This window comes from Ixodes scapularis, unplaced genomic scaffold, assembly GCF_016920785.2.
Source record: "Ixodes scapularis isolate PalLabHiFi unplaced genomic scaffold, ASM1692078v2 ptg000597l_1___fragment_1__unscaffolded, whole genome shotgun sequence".
NCBI lineage: Eukaryota > Metazoa > Arthropoda > Arachnida > Ixodida > Ixodidae > Ixodes > Ixodes scapularis.
Window position 1 is genome coordinate 2693594 of NW_024610006.1, and position 17330 is coordinate 2710923.

At 48.4% G+C, this 17330-nt stretch overlaps 1 protein-coding gene and 1 long non-coding RNA gene across 3 annotated transcripts in view; one reads left to right on the plus strand and one right to left on the minus strand.

Annotated features, from left to right (window-relative positions):
• LOC121834129 overlaps positions 1-17330 on the plus strand; it is a 474916-nt gene that overhangs the window by 226527 nt on the left and 231059 nt on the right. The window lies entirely within an intron of this gene.
• On the minus strand, positions 107-4421 carry LOC121834133. Of its 2 annotated transcripts, none has more exons than XR_006077068.1 (3): positions 4274-4421; positions 3327-3598; positions 107-166 (listed from the first exon to the last, which is right to left on the minus strand). It is a non-coding gene; the product is annotated as an uncharacterized LOC121834133 (long non-coding RNA). The 2 variants fall into 2 exon arrangements; XR_006077069.1 differs by lacking the exon at positions 107-166 and adding an exon at positions 2469-2514.

The following is a 17330-nucleotide window of genomic DNA, read 5'->3' on the forward strand; positions in this document are numbered from 1 at the left end:
GATGTTCAAGTAACGGTGGTGTAACCCGTGCCAAAAATGAAATGGAGCATAGAGACCCACTTTATTCGGCTGGCGGATGGAGATTCTGCACACCGACGAGCTGAAGCACTAGCGAAGTCAGTGCGGACGACTGGTGCGCACTTGCTGCTGCTTGTCCCTCTACAGCCTGCAGGAAAAGGGGAGCGCATTATGCACAAAATGCAAACTGTTACGCAACACATTAGTAAAGTTAAAAGCACGCCAGAGGTTTTGAGACGCGTTGCAAGCAATACAATAGGAAACTTTTGCCAAACAACTTTTCACCTTGGTAAGCTCTGTGCAGTCATGTTGCAGAGCAGTTTTCACCATTCACCTTATTAGATTACTCGTAGACAACGAGTTACTGGCATTTTAGGTGCTCCTAAAGCACAGAAGAAAAGAGAATGGCTGTGTTAACGAAAGAAGTCGAGAAGTCTGATCAAAGGCGTATGTGGGGCGAGTAAATCCACCCTTACTCTGTTCTCTTTCCCCTTTGGAGCTGCCTTGGTGGCGTCCTTGCCTGCGCTTGCGAATGATGCATTTTAGTTACACTGACGGCAGAGTTGCCGCGTGACAAGTCCTTCAGTAACGAGGCCAGTTTCCTATAATTACACGAACACACGCTGGTGGCGGAATATTATTTATTTGTTTCTTTAGTTACTTAGAATTACCCTCAAGGCCCCGAAGGGCATTACAGAGGGGAGTGCATGGTTAGTACAGTTCTGATTTTAGCGTTATCGGTGATGGTGACAATATCATCTGGAAGGCCATTCCAGTCTACAATAGCTTCTGGTAGAAGGGAATGTTGAAATGGTCTTGGGAAGGGTAATCTTGCACGAATGATCGAGTCTTGCAGAGATATAGCTGGGCTGGCTGAGGAGAGACTGTCGTAATGGTTCCGAATAGTACATTTTATGGAAAGGCAAAGACGGGAAATTCTGCGACGAACGGAAAGATCAGGAAGAGCTAATTGACATTTCATTGCAGTGACACAAGAAAAGCGAGACTAATTAGAAAAAATAAATCGAGCAGCACGATTCTGGACAGATTCGATTTGCGTTAGTTAAAAAAAGACTGATGTGGGTGCCAGATAGCTGAAGCATACTCTAGTTTAGGGCGAACAAGCATGGCGTAAAGGAGACGTTTAAGGATAGAAAAGGCAGAGTTGAAATTGCGACAAACAAAACCGAGTGAGCGGTTTGAGGATGATATTGTCTCGTCGACATGAACATTCCTGGATATATTAGTGGTTAAACGAACGCCTAGATATTTTTACTGTGTAGCAGTCAGAATGGTAGTGCCATTGAATGTTAACGAGTTTAAGGGCTGGAAGCAAGAATGTGTAAAGCAAAGGTGTGTGCATTTGCTAATGTTGAGACACATCTGCCATGTGTGACACACTGCTTCAAGAGCTTTTTTATATAACTTGCGATTCAAATAAAATGAAATTTACATGGCTTATTTGGCATTACAATCGGACTACAAATGTGTACTTTGTTTTGAGGTAACCTAATTAGATTTATTAATATTGAAAATTTAATTTGCAATGATTATGGAAAGGATTAACGCAAATTAAAATACTGAGCTCAGAAAATAAACATAGATCAGTGAACTGAGAGGTATGTGCAATCCAATAAGGTATAAATGAAAGCTCTAGGATGATTTATAAATTACTTATGACACTTTTGAACCTTCCAGTTTCAAAATCATTTTTTGCCGGATGCCTAAAAGGCACCCACAAAAAGCCTGACAGCCTATTTAATATATTTGTAGCCCTCATTCAATATGTCGAAAATCCTTCAGGACAAAATGATAAGTGCTTGCCAAACTTCAAAAAACACATTTTTAAAAATGTGTTTTCTTAGTAAAATTTTGCTTCAAAGAGCAGTGTCTCCCCTTAAATGCCGTTCTGGAGTGCAACATGGTCATATGGGTTTTTTATTAGTCTATAAACAGCACAGGTCATCAGTGAAAAGATGAACAGAGGATGAGATGTGAAGAGGGAGATCATTAATGTAGATTAAAAAGAGCAAAGGCCCAAGCACAATTTCCTGTGGAACACCGGAAGAAACGGGAGAGAAAGAGGAGGATGTGCTGTTAGTGAAAACGAATTGAGAGCGATGAATAAGGAATGATTCAATCCACTTAGGAACATGAGGATCTAGTTTTAGGAAAGAAAGTTTAAGAAGAATGCGATTGTCCGGGACTTTAGCAAAAACTTTGGCGAAATTAAGCAAAACAGCGTCAGTAGGAAAGCCGGTGTCAAGATTTTTAAACAAATCGTTAGTTATAATAAGTAGTTGGGTCCCAATAGAAAGGCGTTTCCAGAGGCCATGCTGCACATTCGTGAAGAAATTGCAGGAATCCAGGAAGTTAATCAGGTGCCTGTAAATGACATGCTCGAGGATCTTGTAGAGGCAGGTGAGTGATATTGGCCTACTTACTAATTTTCCGGTCAGAGGGCAACACCCCTGTGTCCACGGACTGCTCAAATATCTTTGAGGTAAAGACCGGATGAAAATTTAGTGTTAGTGAGAGCCTTCGTAATGATTTCCTCTATGCCACATGATGGAGATATTTTGAGGTTTTCTATACCGCTGAAAACACCCTGAATGTTTATAACAATTGAATCCATTGGAAAATCATTCTCTATAACAGGAGAAATTCCAGTAATGGGTGTAGAAATAGTGAAAGCATCAGAAAACGCACTATTTAAATATTCACACATTCACTATTCAATATGTTATTACAAGAGCTATTCACTAGATTAATTTCAGAGTACAAATCTCCAAAATTTGCGAGGGTTGTTTATTAACATATTAGGTAGAGTTTGCAGAAAGAATGTCTGCTTAGAGTTATCAGAAAGAATGTGTGCTAACACCCCTTTAACATAGTTTTTTATTCGGAAGAGCAAGTGGCAAGCTTAGGCCAAGTATTTCCTTTTTTAGCGCTCCTGAAACATCTTTTCTTTTTATGAGATAAACGATGAAGTGGATTATTGAACCACGGTTTAGACGTAGTAGTTCGGATTGTCGAGCACAGTATGGTAATTTTCAATAAGTTGAAAAACTTTTGTCTCAAGGCTTGCCAATTTTCATTAGCATTATGGCACTGGAAGGTTTCATTGAAATAAACAAAATAAAGCCTTCGCTGTTGGACACTTCAAATACACATACAAATCATATCTGGTTTCAGTTTGAGTCTAAGAACACTGCCTTCTAACTTAACTGGCTAAAGTAGGGTTGACCAAAATCAGCCTAACAACAATAATTGGGAGTGCACTACACTACAGTTCTCTTAACACCTACGCTTGCAAGTCGACGGAGTGCATCGACTGCCTCTCTCTGCACGAGCAGCATTTCCTGCTGAACTGCCAGCTGCTGCTGCTGGGTGGCCAGCAGACCCTGCTGTGTGGCCAGCAGTTCTCGCTGGACAGCCAGCTGGTCCTGCCGAATGGACAGCAGATCCCGTGCCGTATCAACTCCAGACCGTTCGTACCATTCGGTGGTAGGGGGCATGCCACTTGCGCAGGACGTTCCTCCTCTCCTCCCTTTGCCATGTCGCCTTCAGCCACAGACCCCTGCATAATATAATTCAACTATGTAACACGCCACAACGCTATACAGCCCTTCTAGTTATACCTGTGTCTAATAGTGTGCACCCTAAACTCAATATTATTTTTTTTTTCGAATGTCACGGATTTATTGTCTCCGAGTGGGTCTAGAAATGTGCTGCAGCCCCGATATCCAAGCTTTCGTGGAAAACACCACGAGGCAATACATTCGCACCACATTGTTTTGTACATTAGTGTTCAATAAGGTAAAAAGCAACATGGTGTCTGCTCATGATCCAAGAGATTCACGGTACTTATCGAAGCTGCTGCTGCAGCCGTGAAGTCCCACAGCGGCGCGTCCACTGTCGGGGGCGCACGCCCGCCCCCTCGAGAGAAATCCGTCCCCACAAAAAATAATAATTTTTCTTGCTCCGCGTTTAGGGACGGCCCATCACTCGCGCCTCCACCGGCATACCTGCCAACCTGTGGACATTAAAATTCGTAAAACTCACGCAATTGCGGGGGGGGGGGGGGGGGGGGGGGCGGTTTCGCAAGGTGGCAAGGCTTAATGTCAGCCTTGTCACCGTGCAAAACGCTTACGTTACACGTGCACGTGCTACAGAATCCAAACTTCTCTCCTTTTTGGACGGCACAAAGCACTGGAATTCCGACGTGTAGGACTTCAAGAACACCTGAAAGTACCTCTTTTTAGGTTTGGAATTTGCCATTGCACCGCGAAGCCACCGCAACCAGGGGAATGCTATGATTACACGTGTAACAAACACAGACGCTGCACTTCTCGCCTCGAAACTGGCCGAAACAGAGGCCCAACCACGTCTGAACACGCCAAACCAACATGCGCCGCCAAACACACAAACAAAGGCTTTGGGCTTTGGATTGATTTTGGATATGTGGCCTCCGGATAGACGGATAGTAAAAACCACAACGCTGCCGTGGACGGCACCTGTCGCCCTCTTGTGGCAGTGTGAGGTACCGCCAGCAACGGTTTTACGAAAAAAATGTTAAAAAAAATAGAAATGAAAAAAGTATATTTTTTTCGTAAAATTTGAAGCAAGATTCGTAAAATCGTAGAATTAGTCCCAATTCATACATTTTACAAAAAATTCGGAAGAGTTGGCAGGTTTGCACCGGTCTTCTGTTAGGGACACGAGACTCTCAGGTCGCAAGCCCACGTCTGGCATGCACGTGAGTTCCAGAAAGTTATTCTTTATGGCCGAAGGGCATTTAACTCTCAAACTATTACGCCCCATAGTGTATCTCGCTCCTCCTTGGTAACAAAGCTCTCTGTAGCAGTCCCCGAGAAAACTCGACTTTCAACGAGAAAGTCCAGGAGAAGCGCAAACTGTCGTGCCGAGACGTAGCGACCTAGCTTGCGCTTCTTAGCGTTGTCGGCCACAACTGTCTTCGCAACGTAAAGGGTTGTAGTTAACGTTGATTGTATTGCCGCGCGCAGGGTCACGGACTTCTAGTACTTTCTCGTTTATTCTTGCTCCGGACCTAACTTCTGTCGTTTATCCCTGCTTATGTTGTTCTAGAAAGTGCGTGTACATTCTCGCCGCGAGTGCGCTACGCTCGAACCTTCTCCGCCGAATCTTCGAGATAGTGACTCACTCTAGATAAGACGCCGCTCGCGACCTTGTCGAGTCAGTCTCGCCTCTGCGCTCGATCCTGCGGTTTCGCCGATATCGACGCCCGCGACGCTCTGCTGTTTTCTTTTGTACCCTTTTATTTTTGGCACAAGTTCGCCACATTAAACGTTTATTTCTTCTTGTTCATTTTCTGTTTTCTTTTGGTCACCACCCGTGACATTTTGGTGGAGGTGCTGGGTAGCAAGGGTCCTGATTCCGGGGGTAGGCCAAGGTTCCGGCGACTTAGTCGGATCTCGGTCTGGTCTTCGTTGGGTTCTTGGGGGCTTGTGTTCGGACTTGCACTGCGAGAACTCGGGGGGGGAGCGCTGCACGGGCATGCGGTTACCCCGCACCTCCACCAAAATGTCACGGGTGGTGACCAAAAGAAAACAGAAAATGAACAAGAAGAACGCATGGTCGGAAGGTAACGACCATGCTGGACGCCATGCTGCCCCATGAGCCATCTGACAACGAGAGCGACGACGCCCAGGCGGTTGCTCAACGCGCCGAAGAAGTCCGCCAGCTCGCCCGACTCATGATTCAAGACCAGCAACGCGTCGACGCCGGCCGCTACAACCTTCGTCGTAGGGACGTTCACTTCCAGCCCGGAGATAATGCCGCGCGCAGGGTCACGGACTTCTAGCACTTTCTCGTTTATTCTTGCTCCGGACCTAACTTCTGTCGTTTATCCCTGCTTATGTTGTTCTAGAAAGTGCGTGTACATAATGCCGCGCGCAGGGTCACGGACTTCTAGTACTTTCTCGTTTATTCTTGCTCCGGACCTAACTTCTGTCGTTTATCCCTGCTTATGTTGTTCTAGAAAGTGCGTGTACATTCTCGCCGCGAGCGCGCTACGCTCGAACCTTCTCCGCCGAATCTTCGAGATAGTGACTCACTCTAGATAAGACGCCGCTCGCGACCTTGTCGAGTCAGTCTCGCCTCTGCGCTCGATCCTGCGGTTTCGCCGATATCGACGCCCGCGACGCTCTGCTGTTTTCTTTTGTAACCTTTTAATGTGGAGAACTTGTGCCAAAAATAAAAGGGTACAAAAGAAAACAGCAGAGCGTCGCGGGCGTCGATATCGGAGAAACCGCAGGATCGAGCGCAGAGGCGAGACTGACTCGACAAGGTCGCGAGCGGCGTCTTATCTAGAGTGAGTCACTATCTCGAAGATTCGGCGGAGAAGGTTCGAGCGTAGCGCGCTCGCGGCGAGAATGTACACGCACTTTCTAGAACAACATAAGCAGGGATAAACGACAGAAGTTAGGTCCGGAGCAAGAATAAACGAGAAAGTACTAGAAGTCCGTGACCCTGCGCGCGGCATTATCCCCCCCTTTAAAAGCGCATCGTCCCGATGCAGTACAAAACAAAAGAACAAAAAAAACAAAAAAACACAAATCCTTAACAAAACGGTAGCAAAATCGCGAGCCACAGTTCACAGTTCTCAGTTCACTCGTCGACAAGAGTAGAAAGTTCTATCGTTCGTAATACGGCTTCAGCCGGACGACGTGCACCACCTCGGAACGCGCCCATCTGCAAGACGTCAGCCGCGACCCGAGGTGGTGCACGTCGTCCGGCTGAAGCCGTATTACGAACGATAGAACTTTCTACTCTTGTCGACGAGTGAACTGAGAACTGTGAACTGTGGCTCGCGATTTTGCTACCGTTTTGTTAAGGATTTGTGTTTTTTTGTTTTTTTTTGTTTTTTTGTTTTGTGCTGCATCGGGACGATGCGCTTTTAAAGGGGGGGATAATGCCGCGCGCAGGGTCACGGACTTCTAGTACTTTCTCGTTTATTCTTGCTCCGGACCTAACTTCTGTCGTTTATCCCTGCTTATGTTGTTCTAGAAAGTGCGTGTACATTCTCGCCGCGAGCGCGCTACGCTCGAACCTTCTCCGCCGAATCTTCGAGATAGTGACTCACTCTAGATAAGACGCCGCTCGCGACCTTGTCGAGTCAGTCTCGCCTCTGCGCTCGATCCTTCGGTTTCGCCGATATCGACGCCCGCGACGCTCTGCTGTTTTCTTTTGTACCCTTTTATTTTTGGCACAAGTTCGCCACATTAAACGTTTATTTCTTCTTGTTCATTTTCTGTTTTCTTTTGGTCACCACCCGTGACAGTATTCATTATTTCAGTACATTAGGTACTAATTCATGCAACCAGATTTCAGGAATATATTTTTTTAATTTTGTCTCATGCTATTCATTTTGCCAACTTAAAAATAATATTTTTACTGTTATACTCACCGCGGTGTTTTGAGATTCTTAGTGGGGACACTTTAAGGGAAAAATCCCGATAGAGTTTCAACTCAGTCGTGCGTGTTGACCGACGTCACAATGGAGTTGGTTCGCCGGTGGAGTTTGCCAAAGATGGAGATGAAGCTGCTCCCATTGGCAATCCCACGAAGGAGATTCACCACTGCTTCTTTCAGCATAGACAGACGGGCGATGAGGTCAGAGGGGATGCACCTACCGAAGAAGCTGCATCACAGAGGCTAGCCTCACCACGTCATGTCATGGCCCTGCTCTTTTCAGCATGTTATTTATTATATTGCGCCAGAAAGCCAGCGACATCAGTACCTGGGCTAGTTGGTGCCACTGATCTCTGTTGTAGTAAGCTGGATCACGGATCGAGGCTCGTCTTAATAGGGAGGAGTGGTGCCACCAGCGCCCATCACTTGACATTGGCTAATGCATAAAACTCTATGGGAAAGACAAAGAAAAGTGACGTTCTCCCGCTCGTAAACTGTTGTCGTCACTGAATCTTTTGGCTGCTGTCGGGAAGCCTGTCAAATAGCTAGTGCACAAACATTAAATCTGACAACCCTCGCGGTTGTTATATAGAAATGTTTTGTTGTCGAGAGTGACTCTACTGGGCAAAAAATGTAGAGCAGCTCACTGAGAAGAGAGTTACCTAGAGGTACCTCGGAGTCGGTGGCGGTTTCAATGAGTCGGGTTTAGCAGGTGACAAGCTTGAAGGCTCTGCTATGATTTCGCTCACTCCCGGAAAGACGCTGCCAATATGGAACTTTGTTGACGTTCAGCAACTTCTGGGCTCCCCCACGACGGCATTATTGACAGCAAGTTTATTTGTTCACTCCACCACGAGAGCAAGCTTGCCAGATCAGCCATGGGTGCTATAGCACAATATTTTAATGGGCATTCGAATGCTTGAGAAATCGCAATTCAACCTCCAAACACACAATAAAATTATTGCAGCACATCGTAAAATACATGCCTTCGAACACTGTGTAGAAGCTTTAATTTCGTTCTTTTGTGTGTTTCTCCCATAGACTTGCGTGTATACACGACTTGCATTGACGTCACATCAGCCACCATTGCTGCGGACCATGCTCCAGTGCCCGTACCTTCCGGAGCACACATTTAGGACCAATGAATTTCTTCCTCTCGGAGAACTTTGCGGAGAAGAACAGATTCGATGCTGCCAAAATGTATGTTCCAGAGGGTACGGGCACAGGAATGGTATGGAGCCATATGACGTCCCGTGCAAGGCACGTATTGCTTGGTGCCAAGCAATGGCTGCCGGTGGCGCCACCGACAGACTTCCGATTTGAATCCAGCCTACTACAATAGAGACCAGTGGTTGGTCCACGCTTCAAGAAAATTGGTCTATGCGTAGGTTTACTCAGCTGCACAAATTTCCGTAGAACTATGGCAGCAGTTGAAGAAACGTTTAGGGTTCCTGCCACATGACAATGTTGGATGCGCAAGAAGCAAATGCCCGTGGCTCAGAGTCCGGTAGAGGCAAATGTGCAGCCCTCCCCGTCGCAACCTCCGAGGCGGAGTTGCGGAATTGCACACAACTGTTTTTAACACTTCGACAAGTCGCGCGAGCGAGTTGCGTGAACTGCTCGTGCCGCAGAGCACGTGAGCTCGGCAGCTGTCCAGAGTGATGAGCGAAGATTGTGGAATCAGGGCTGCCGAAGCGGCATGTACAGCCGTTACGATCAGACAGGAGCACGTCGCTTTGAAGAAAGCAGGCCAGCAGATAAGAAAGGACGTGGTTGCACACTGCACAGTTCTGACGTCACCCGTGATAAAGTTTTCGTGTCATCGACCTCCAGACCAAGCGGGCAGAGCTATACGTAGAAACCATGGTGTAATACGCCACGTCGTGTCCAGTTCTCCCTTCTTTTTCGTCTCTGTTGTTTTGGTGTTTTACATCATGATGCAAAACCAACTAGCCCAACTAGCCATCCTTATACACCTTTCCAAAAAACACTCAACCCCAGGGGCAACAAACTGTTTTCGAGCCCAGTCACTGAGTTTGAGGCTAGACTCTCACCAGCGTCCCTCCTAACCCTAACCGAGTGGACTGTGATGTCAATAGGCGCAGCCTGTGTAGGCGCAGTTTCAAACACTGCTGGCGTATAAATTATCGTCGTTTCCCGCTATATTTTGTGTTTCATGCTACATGTAGTTTCCCGATTACATTGAGAAAGAATTGTCCCACATTTAAAAAAAAAAAAAAAAACTAAACTATTTTTGTTGGGTACGCGCGCGACAGAACGAGTTCGATTGGAATGTATAGTTCTAGTTGTTTGTGTTTATTTCTTACGATAAGCTTTGACGGCGCCGCAGGATTCACCGCATGTGAAACGACAAAGCGCTTTGCTGTCAAAAATAAATTGCAACAGAAGAGGGCCGAAAGGCATGCATTTTTCATGCTCACAAATAACGTGTTTACCGATGGACAGGACACGGACATACAATTGAGGAAGTGGTAACATTCAAACAATATATCGTACGTACCACACGATGCAGCGTTATCCGAAAAGAATTTATTTGAGAAAGATCTCAAATAACACAGTCACACTCGACGACAGTCACATCTTGATGATCGGACGGAATCAGAGATGACTTCGTCTCGGGGCCCGTTTTGGGAAGAGCTACCTTTTCTCATAACCGCACCAAAGCAAAGAAACAAACGCGACTGACCCGTTTCTCACCCCAACCCGGACAGCTATATTTGGAGACGACTGAGGATTCTACGCGGATTATCTCTGGGAGGGGGAAGAACAATGTTTGCAAAATCGCGTCGAGGGTCGTTCGACGTCCTTCACCTCCTTCCTTTCCCGTGAATGTCGAGCAGAAAAGCTTGAATGGCAGGTACTTACCAGCCTTATTTATCACAGTGGAAGATAACACAAAAAGGGTACGCAGCACGCATAAAAAAATTAAGTGGAAACTTTCAAGAGGGGCGAGAAAACATTGAATGCAAAACCGCAAAAACATAGGTAGAGAACCACGCCGAGCGGGTCTTCACAGTCCCAGAGGGTGGCAGAAAATTTCTAGCTGATAGAGGGCGCGAGAGTCGCACCAGCCGCATCAGCATCAGCAACATGGCAGTGGCCTAGGAGCGTTTTTTGGAAAGGTGTATACATAGAAAGAGTTTGGCCATTCATTGGAAAGTATAGGAAGCAAATGAAGAGGCGCCATTGGCCGAAAGCGGGCTGGGCGTGTCCCAGGGCGTCTTCACAGATTTGAATGTGGCCAGCCAGAAGCCGCAAATAATACCCTGGCAGTGGTCGCGAGAAACAAAATTAATAAGTGCGTCGGACTAACCCTTGGCGAATGAAAACATGATGCATGTGATTGTACTATCACGGTCATACAAAATCAATATCTAGGAGAACGGTCGACATGATCTGTATGCCAGGCGTCTGAGCCACGTCCGAGCGGTCAGACTCTGTCCGAGCAAAACGGAGTTCGAGCGGGACATTCGATTCTTACACCTTTTTGCACGATCATAATCGAAGCATCACGTAGACTATATTTTCAGCCATAAACAGTTACTCTATTAAACTCTTTGGCACAGGTTAAAATTTTTCGCGCTAACACTGCTAGGCGATTATTTGCGGCTTCTGGTTGGCGTGTCAAGCCTTCTATCTGCGTCTCGTACACGCCCTGGCTCTGCCCGCTTCTCCTATTGACCAAAGTCTCGACGACAGCGCTACCAAGGTCGCACGAACGGAAGAGGCCGGCTCTCCGAAGCGCGGCTGCTCGTGGCTTCGTTTGGCTTCGCACGAAACCGAGTGCGAATGAAACGCAAGACATTCTTCTCGCGGCAAGTGCGTGGTTTGAGTGCTGCGGAAGCCACGCTAACGTCGATTGTCCGGTAGATCAGCGCCTTATCACGGCGTGAAACAGCAGGTCAGCGAGGCTAGCATGTGCCTTCTGCCACACGTGAGTAGACCCACTGACCTGCTGTTTCAAGCCGCGATAAAGCGCTGATCCACGGGACAATCGACGTTCGCGCGATATCGTTGGAAAATCTGGAGGCTGTGCCACAAAACAGCTGACGCCGTGTTTAAAACCTATGGGAGCACTATAGTGGAAGTCGCCCTTGTGCAAGATGAAACGAAATACAGCGGCTATTTACGGCATACAGCACACGCTGTCAGGATGTCACGACAAAGAATTTCGGCCCAATGGCTGGGGGAGCCAGTTTTTCGGTGCCTACCTTGTGATGTGAAAGTGTCGCCCTTCGGCCAGTCTTGTCTCGGAGTCGGGGTGTGTCGTAAAGCTGGTGTCTACGACGTGGAACTAGAAGGCCTATGAACTGTGCGAGTAGAACGTCGCACGACTACGCAGGAACAATACAAAATAACTGCGACCGCGAAATGCGAAGCATGGTGCGAAGCGTCGATTGCCGCGGGCACGGCGAAAGACAGCCAGACAGCTACGACACTGGATTGGATTGAAAGCCGCAAGTCTGGTGTTTCACAACAAACCGTTGCTAGGGGTGTTGCTACGGGCGAATACACCATCGTTCAAAAATTCGACGTAGAACATAAACGTCTAAAAAAAAATACACTACTTTTATAAAATTCCAGCATGCAGCAGTCCGCATTTCGCACCCATGGAACTAGTTAGCCAGGGAAGATTGTGGCATGGTTTCGGTTTCGATTGACACGTTGACAAGAGTTCATACGCAGAGCAGGCCGTCTACATCACCATGACTCTTGTGACTTGGCAGCGGGTCAGGTGCCCCAACCAAGGGGCTGGCTGGCATCCTGACAGGAGCTGCGAGAGTTTCACAAAACAGCGTTCCTGCAATTATTAAAATAAACAAATGTTACGTGCGTGCTTGACCCAACATATGAGAAACCTAGGAGAGCTGTGAGTATTCAAATATCTATCTCCTAATGCCATGCACAAATGTCTTGCATGAACCATGTGCAAAACTTTCATTTTGTTTCTTGAGTTCTTAATGGTTGGAATGAAAATGCAAATTGTGATGTTGAGCTATTCGCCTCGAGATCGAACCGTGCCGCCACTGTGCGGCCGAAATTGGAAACGCGCGAAAGCGGGGATACCGCCGTGCGTCGTCTGCTACGGGCGCACGCTCAGAAGCATGGACCTCGACGACGCAAGCCCGTTTCCGGCTGAGCTTGATATTCCTTATTAAATTCTTTATGTTTTTGTTGCCGTTTCTTCTTACTAAAGGTTGTGTTGTATCGTTTGCCATGCGTAGAAATTCAGCAAAGCGATTATTATTATTATTATTAAGCTTCCATAATCTTAGTGTGTTGTTTTTTATACAATCGCTGGTCCCACGTATTTTTGTTATCTCGCACAAACCGTGGCTTTCATAAAGCATTGAATGTTGAGTGGGTTTGTGGTTTGATTAGAAAATTAACCCGACTAATCGCTATCCTTAAAATAGACTAATCAATTAATCCGTACGTTGATTTTTTCCCGGTCATATTGCGTGAAAGATGTTAAAACTACATATTTTGTACTGGTTTTACTATGTCACAAATGGCATATTGCATTCCCATTCTAGACTTCACGCTGTGAGTCCTACATAAATATGATCACGGGAAGCCTTTTAAAATAAAGTATTTCTTAAGTTATTATTTAAACAGTATAATCACCCTCGGCGAAATGACAAGCACGCTGAAGTGGTTTACCGTGCAAGCTAGTGTCACAAAAGAAATAAAGACGTCAAAAATATTGAAGCCGGCATATTTTACTGCTTGCTGACTTTCTCCAGTACTAGACTCCAATTGAATGGGAAAAAAAAAATTAAAGCATTACTTGAATAATCTAAAAGTTAATCGACGAACTGCCCAGTCCCGATATAGGTTAGGTGAGGGCGGAGGGAGATCGGAAAATCTCGTGAAGGTCGCTAGCCCTCATCAGTAAAAGAGTATCACTGCGGCCGATGCTGTCTGTGTCGTGGTGCGCGTCGTTTGTTGGGGTTGCAGAGTCTACTGTGTTTGAATACAAGATTATTTAGCCAGAAATGTATAGTATTAGCCTCTTGACATCCGCGGCCCTCACCAAGAAAATTGAAGGGGGTGAACCCACACTACCGAGAAAAGCATTTAATAGCAGGAACATTGTTGCGTTGCTCGGTTACACTCGTTTATTACAGTCACGGCAGATATATTAGAACAGTTTGTTTCACTTGTTTCAGTTGTCCTGCCAACCGTGCAGTTTGCAGATTTTAACTAGAAGAGACACTCACTCCTCATCGCAACGCAGTAGATTTGTTCAGACTCCAACCGTGCAGTTTGCAGATTTTAACTAGAAGAGACACTCACTCCTCATCGCAACGCAGTAGATTTGTTCAGACTCCAAAAAATTTACCCACACTATGGCACAGTAAAAGGGCAGAGGAACTCAATAGCATGTGTAGGAGCCCGCAACAATGGCCGGAGCACGGAGCTCGCGTCACGAGCTCCGTGAAGCGGGTCACGCGCAAATTAAAAACGTGCGGGCAGTCGGAGCCCCAGCACCAATCGATTCGGTCGTGTTCTTTTCCCCATAAATGGTGACCCGGAATCTGAAGGCTCCCCGTCGCCTTCTCTAACAGCCTCAACCAACATGGATCAAGGCAACGCTCACACTGGCGACGGCGCGCCACTTCAGTCCTCTGACGCCAACCTCGCAGCGGTCAACTTGCGCCTTCCCCCTTTTTGGCCGAAGAACCCGCGAGTTTGGTTCACCCAAGTCGAGGCGCAGTTTCATCTTCGCCGCATCACTACCCAGCTCTCACGATTCTACCACGTCGTTGCCTCTCTGCCGCCAAGCGTGGCCGACGAAATCGACGACGTGCTAACGGAGCCACCGCGTGAGGACGCATATGATCACTTGAAAAGCATTCTGCTCGAACGAACAACGGCATCGGAGCGGTCACGAATCCAGCAACTTCTGACAGCCCAGGAGCTAGGAGATCGCCGCCCATTGCAACTTCTCCACCAAATGCGACAGTTGCTGGGTCCCCAAGCCACCGATTCCCAAGACCGTATACTGCGGGAGCTCTTTCTTCAAAAACTTCCGCAAGGAATGCGCATGGTTCTTGCAGCTGCTGACGACATGCCGCTAGATCGTCTTGCCACGCTGGCGGATCGGACTGCTGAATATTCAGCCCCTTCTATTGCTGCTGTGGCATCTCACGATCCTCACGAGCCCCAGCCCTGGCAAGCAACAGTCGCCGAGATCAAGGCAAGCATAGCAGAGCTTTCCTGCGCTGTGGCCGCCATGAAGGCGTCAGACGAAAGACCTCGACGATCCAGGCACGGCTCCCCTCACGCCCGTTCAGCCTCGCGACGAGCCTCGTGGTCAAGCAGCAGAGCCCTGTGCTGGTACCACCGGCGTTACGCGGAACGGGCCACACACTGCCATCAACCATGCTCCTGGTCGGAAAACCCCGAGGCCCGGCACTAGCAGCGGCGAGTGACGATGGCCAACACACAAGCCGCCTTTTCTACGTTGTTGACCAAATCTCTGGTCACCGCTTCTTAGTGGACACCGGGGCCGAGGTGAGCGTCTTGCCTGCGTCACGACTTGACCGTCAGCAAGTGCAACATACCGCGCCCCTACGAGCCGTCAACAGCTCGGCAATTGCCACTTTTGGCCAGAGATCCCTAACCATCGACATAGGGCTAAGGCGACTTTTCCGGTGGGTCTTCATTGTCGCGGATCTCCGTCAAGCCATACTGGGAGCGGACTTCCTGGCAAACTTTGGCCTTGCCGTCAACATCCGTGGCCGAAGCCTCACCGATGCCACCACATCCTTGACCATCCAGGGTATCCTGTCGTCATTCAACGCTTCCCCGATGCGTCCCCTGGCGACGACGTCGAGGTATGAAGCCCTCCTCACAGAATACCCTGCCATAACCCGGCCCTGCAATGCGGAGGTACCAACCAAGCACGGTGTGACACATCACATCATCACCAGTGGCCCGCCCATCTCCGCGCGTCCTCGCCGCCTATTTGGCGAGCGACTAAACATCGCGCGTCGAGAGTTCGAACATATGCTGGAGCTCGGATTCGTCCGCCCGTCTTCCAGCAACTGGGCGTCGCCACTACATATGGTCCCGAAAAAGGACCCGAATGACTGGAGACCATGCGGAGATTATCGAGCTTTGAATGCACGCACGGTACCTGATCGGTACCCTTTGCCGAACATTCACGATTTCTCCGCTGGGCTTGCTGGTACCAACATCTACAGCAAGGTAGACCTGATAAAGGCTTACCACCAGATTCCCGTAGAGCCAGCGGACGTGGCCAAGACTGCCATCACTACTCCGTTCGGACTTTTCGAATACGTAAGAATGCCCTTTGGCCTGCGAAACTCCGCTCAGACGTTCCAACGCCTTATCAACGAAGTGACCAGAGGACTTCACTTCATTTTCGCGTACGTTGACGATATCCTCGTGGCCAGCACCTCTCCGGAAGAACACGAGCAACACCTGCGACTGTTGTTCGACCGGCTGCAGGAGTACGGTCTCGTCATCAACGCGAAGAAGTGCGTTTTCGGCGTTGATGCGCTGGACTTTCTGGGCCATCGCGTTACGTCAAGGGGCATCTTACCACTCGCAGACAAAGTCCGGGCAATCCGCGAGTTTCCCCAACCCACGTCACTTCGCAAGCTTCGCGAGTTTCTGGGCTTGATCAATTTCCATCGAAGATTCATTCCGCACTGTGCTGAAATGATTCAGCCCATGACGGATCTTCTTAGAACCAAGAAAGGGCCATCATCAGCAGTTCCATGGAACGCAGAAGCTGCGTCTGCTTTTTCCAGCGTTAAAGAAGCCTTGGCCAATGCAGCCCTGCTTTTCTATCCGCAACCTGGAGCCCCCACCCGTCTCATGACTGACGCCTCCAGCACTGCTGCTGGCGCTGTCCTGCAACAGATGCTTGACGGCGAGTGGCGAACACTTGTATTTTTTTCCCAGAAACTGAAGCCTGCCGAAACACGTTACAGCACGTTCGGACGTGAACTTCTTGCAGTGTACCTGGCTGTCAAACATTTCAGGTATATTCTTGAAGGTCACGAGTTTCACATCCTGACGGACCATAAGCCTCTAACGTATGCTTTCCATGGCAACCACACCGCCTACTGCTCCCGAGAGATACGACAACTTGCTTTCATTTCCGAGTTCACGGTTGATCTCCGCCACGTAAAAGGCAAAGACAACTCAGCGGCGGACGCGCTCTCCCGTGTCGACGCTGTCTCGGCAAGTCGTGGAGCTGTCGATTTTGAGAGCCTTGCTGCCGCACAACGAGATGATCCGGAGTTGCTTGCCCATCCCGACATGCTGAAGTCCTTGGTACTCAGGGAAATTCCTCTCCCTCATTCTAACGGTACCATCCTCTGCGACATGTCTACCAGCAGTCCTCGACCTCTTGTTCCGCTAGCTCTTCGTCGGAAAGTTTTCGACCACCTCCACAACATCAGTCACCCAGGCATCCGAGCCACACAGCGCCTGATAACAGCTCGCTACATCTGGCCTACCATCAACGCGGATGTACGTGGCTGGGCACGAACATGTCTGCAATGTCAGCGCTCTAAGGTGAGCCGGCACACGGTTACTCCATTGGTACCGTTCCGCTCTCCTTCTGCACGGTTCGATCATGTGCATCTTGACATTGTGGGTCCACTGCCTCCATGCCGGGGATTTACTTACATCTTGACTTGCGTGGACCGCTATACCAGGTGGCCCGAAGCTATACCTCTACCCGACATCACTGCCGAGACTGTCGCCAGGACGTTTGTTGAGGTTTGGATCGCCCGCTTTGGCTGTCCATCCACCGTCACTACGGACCGGGGACGGCAGTTCCAGTGCTCGCT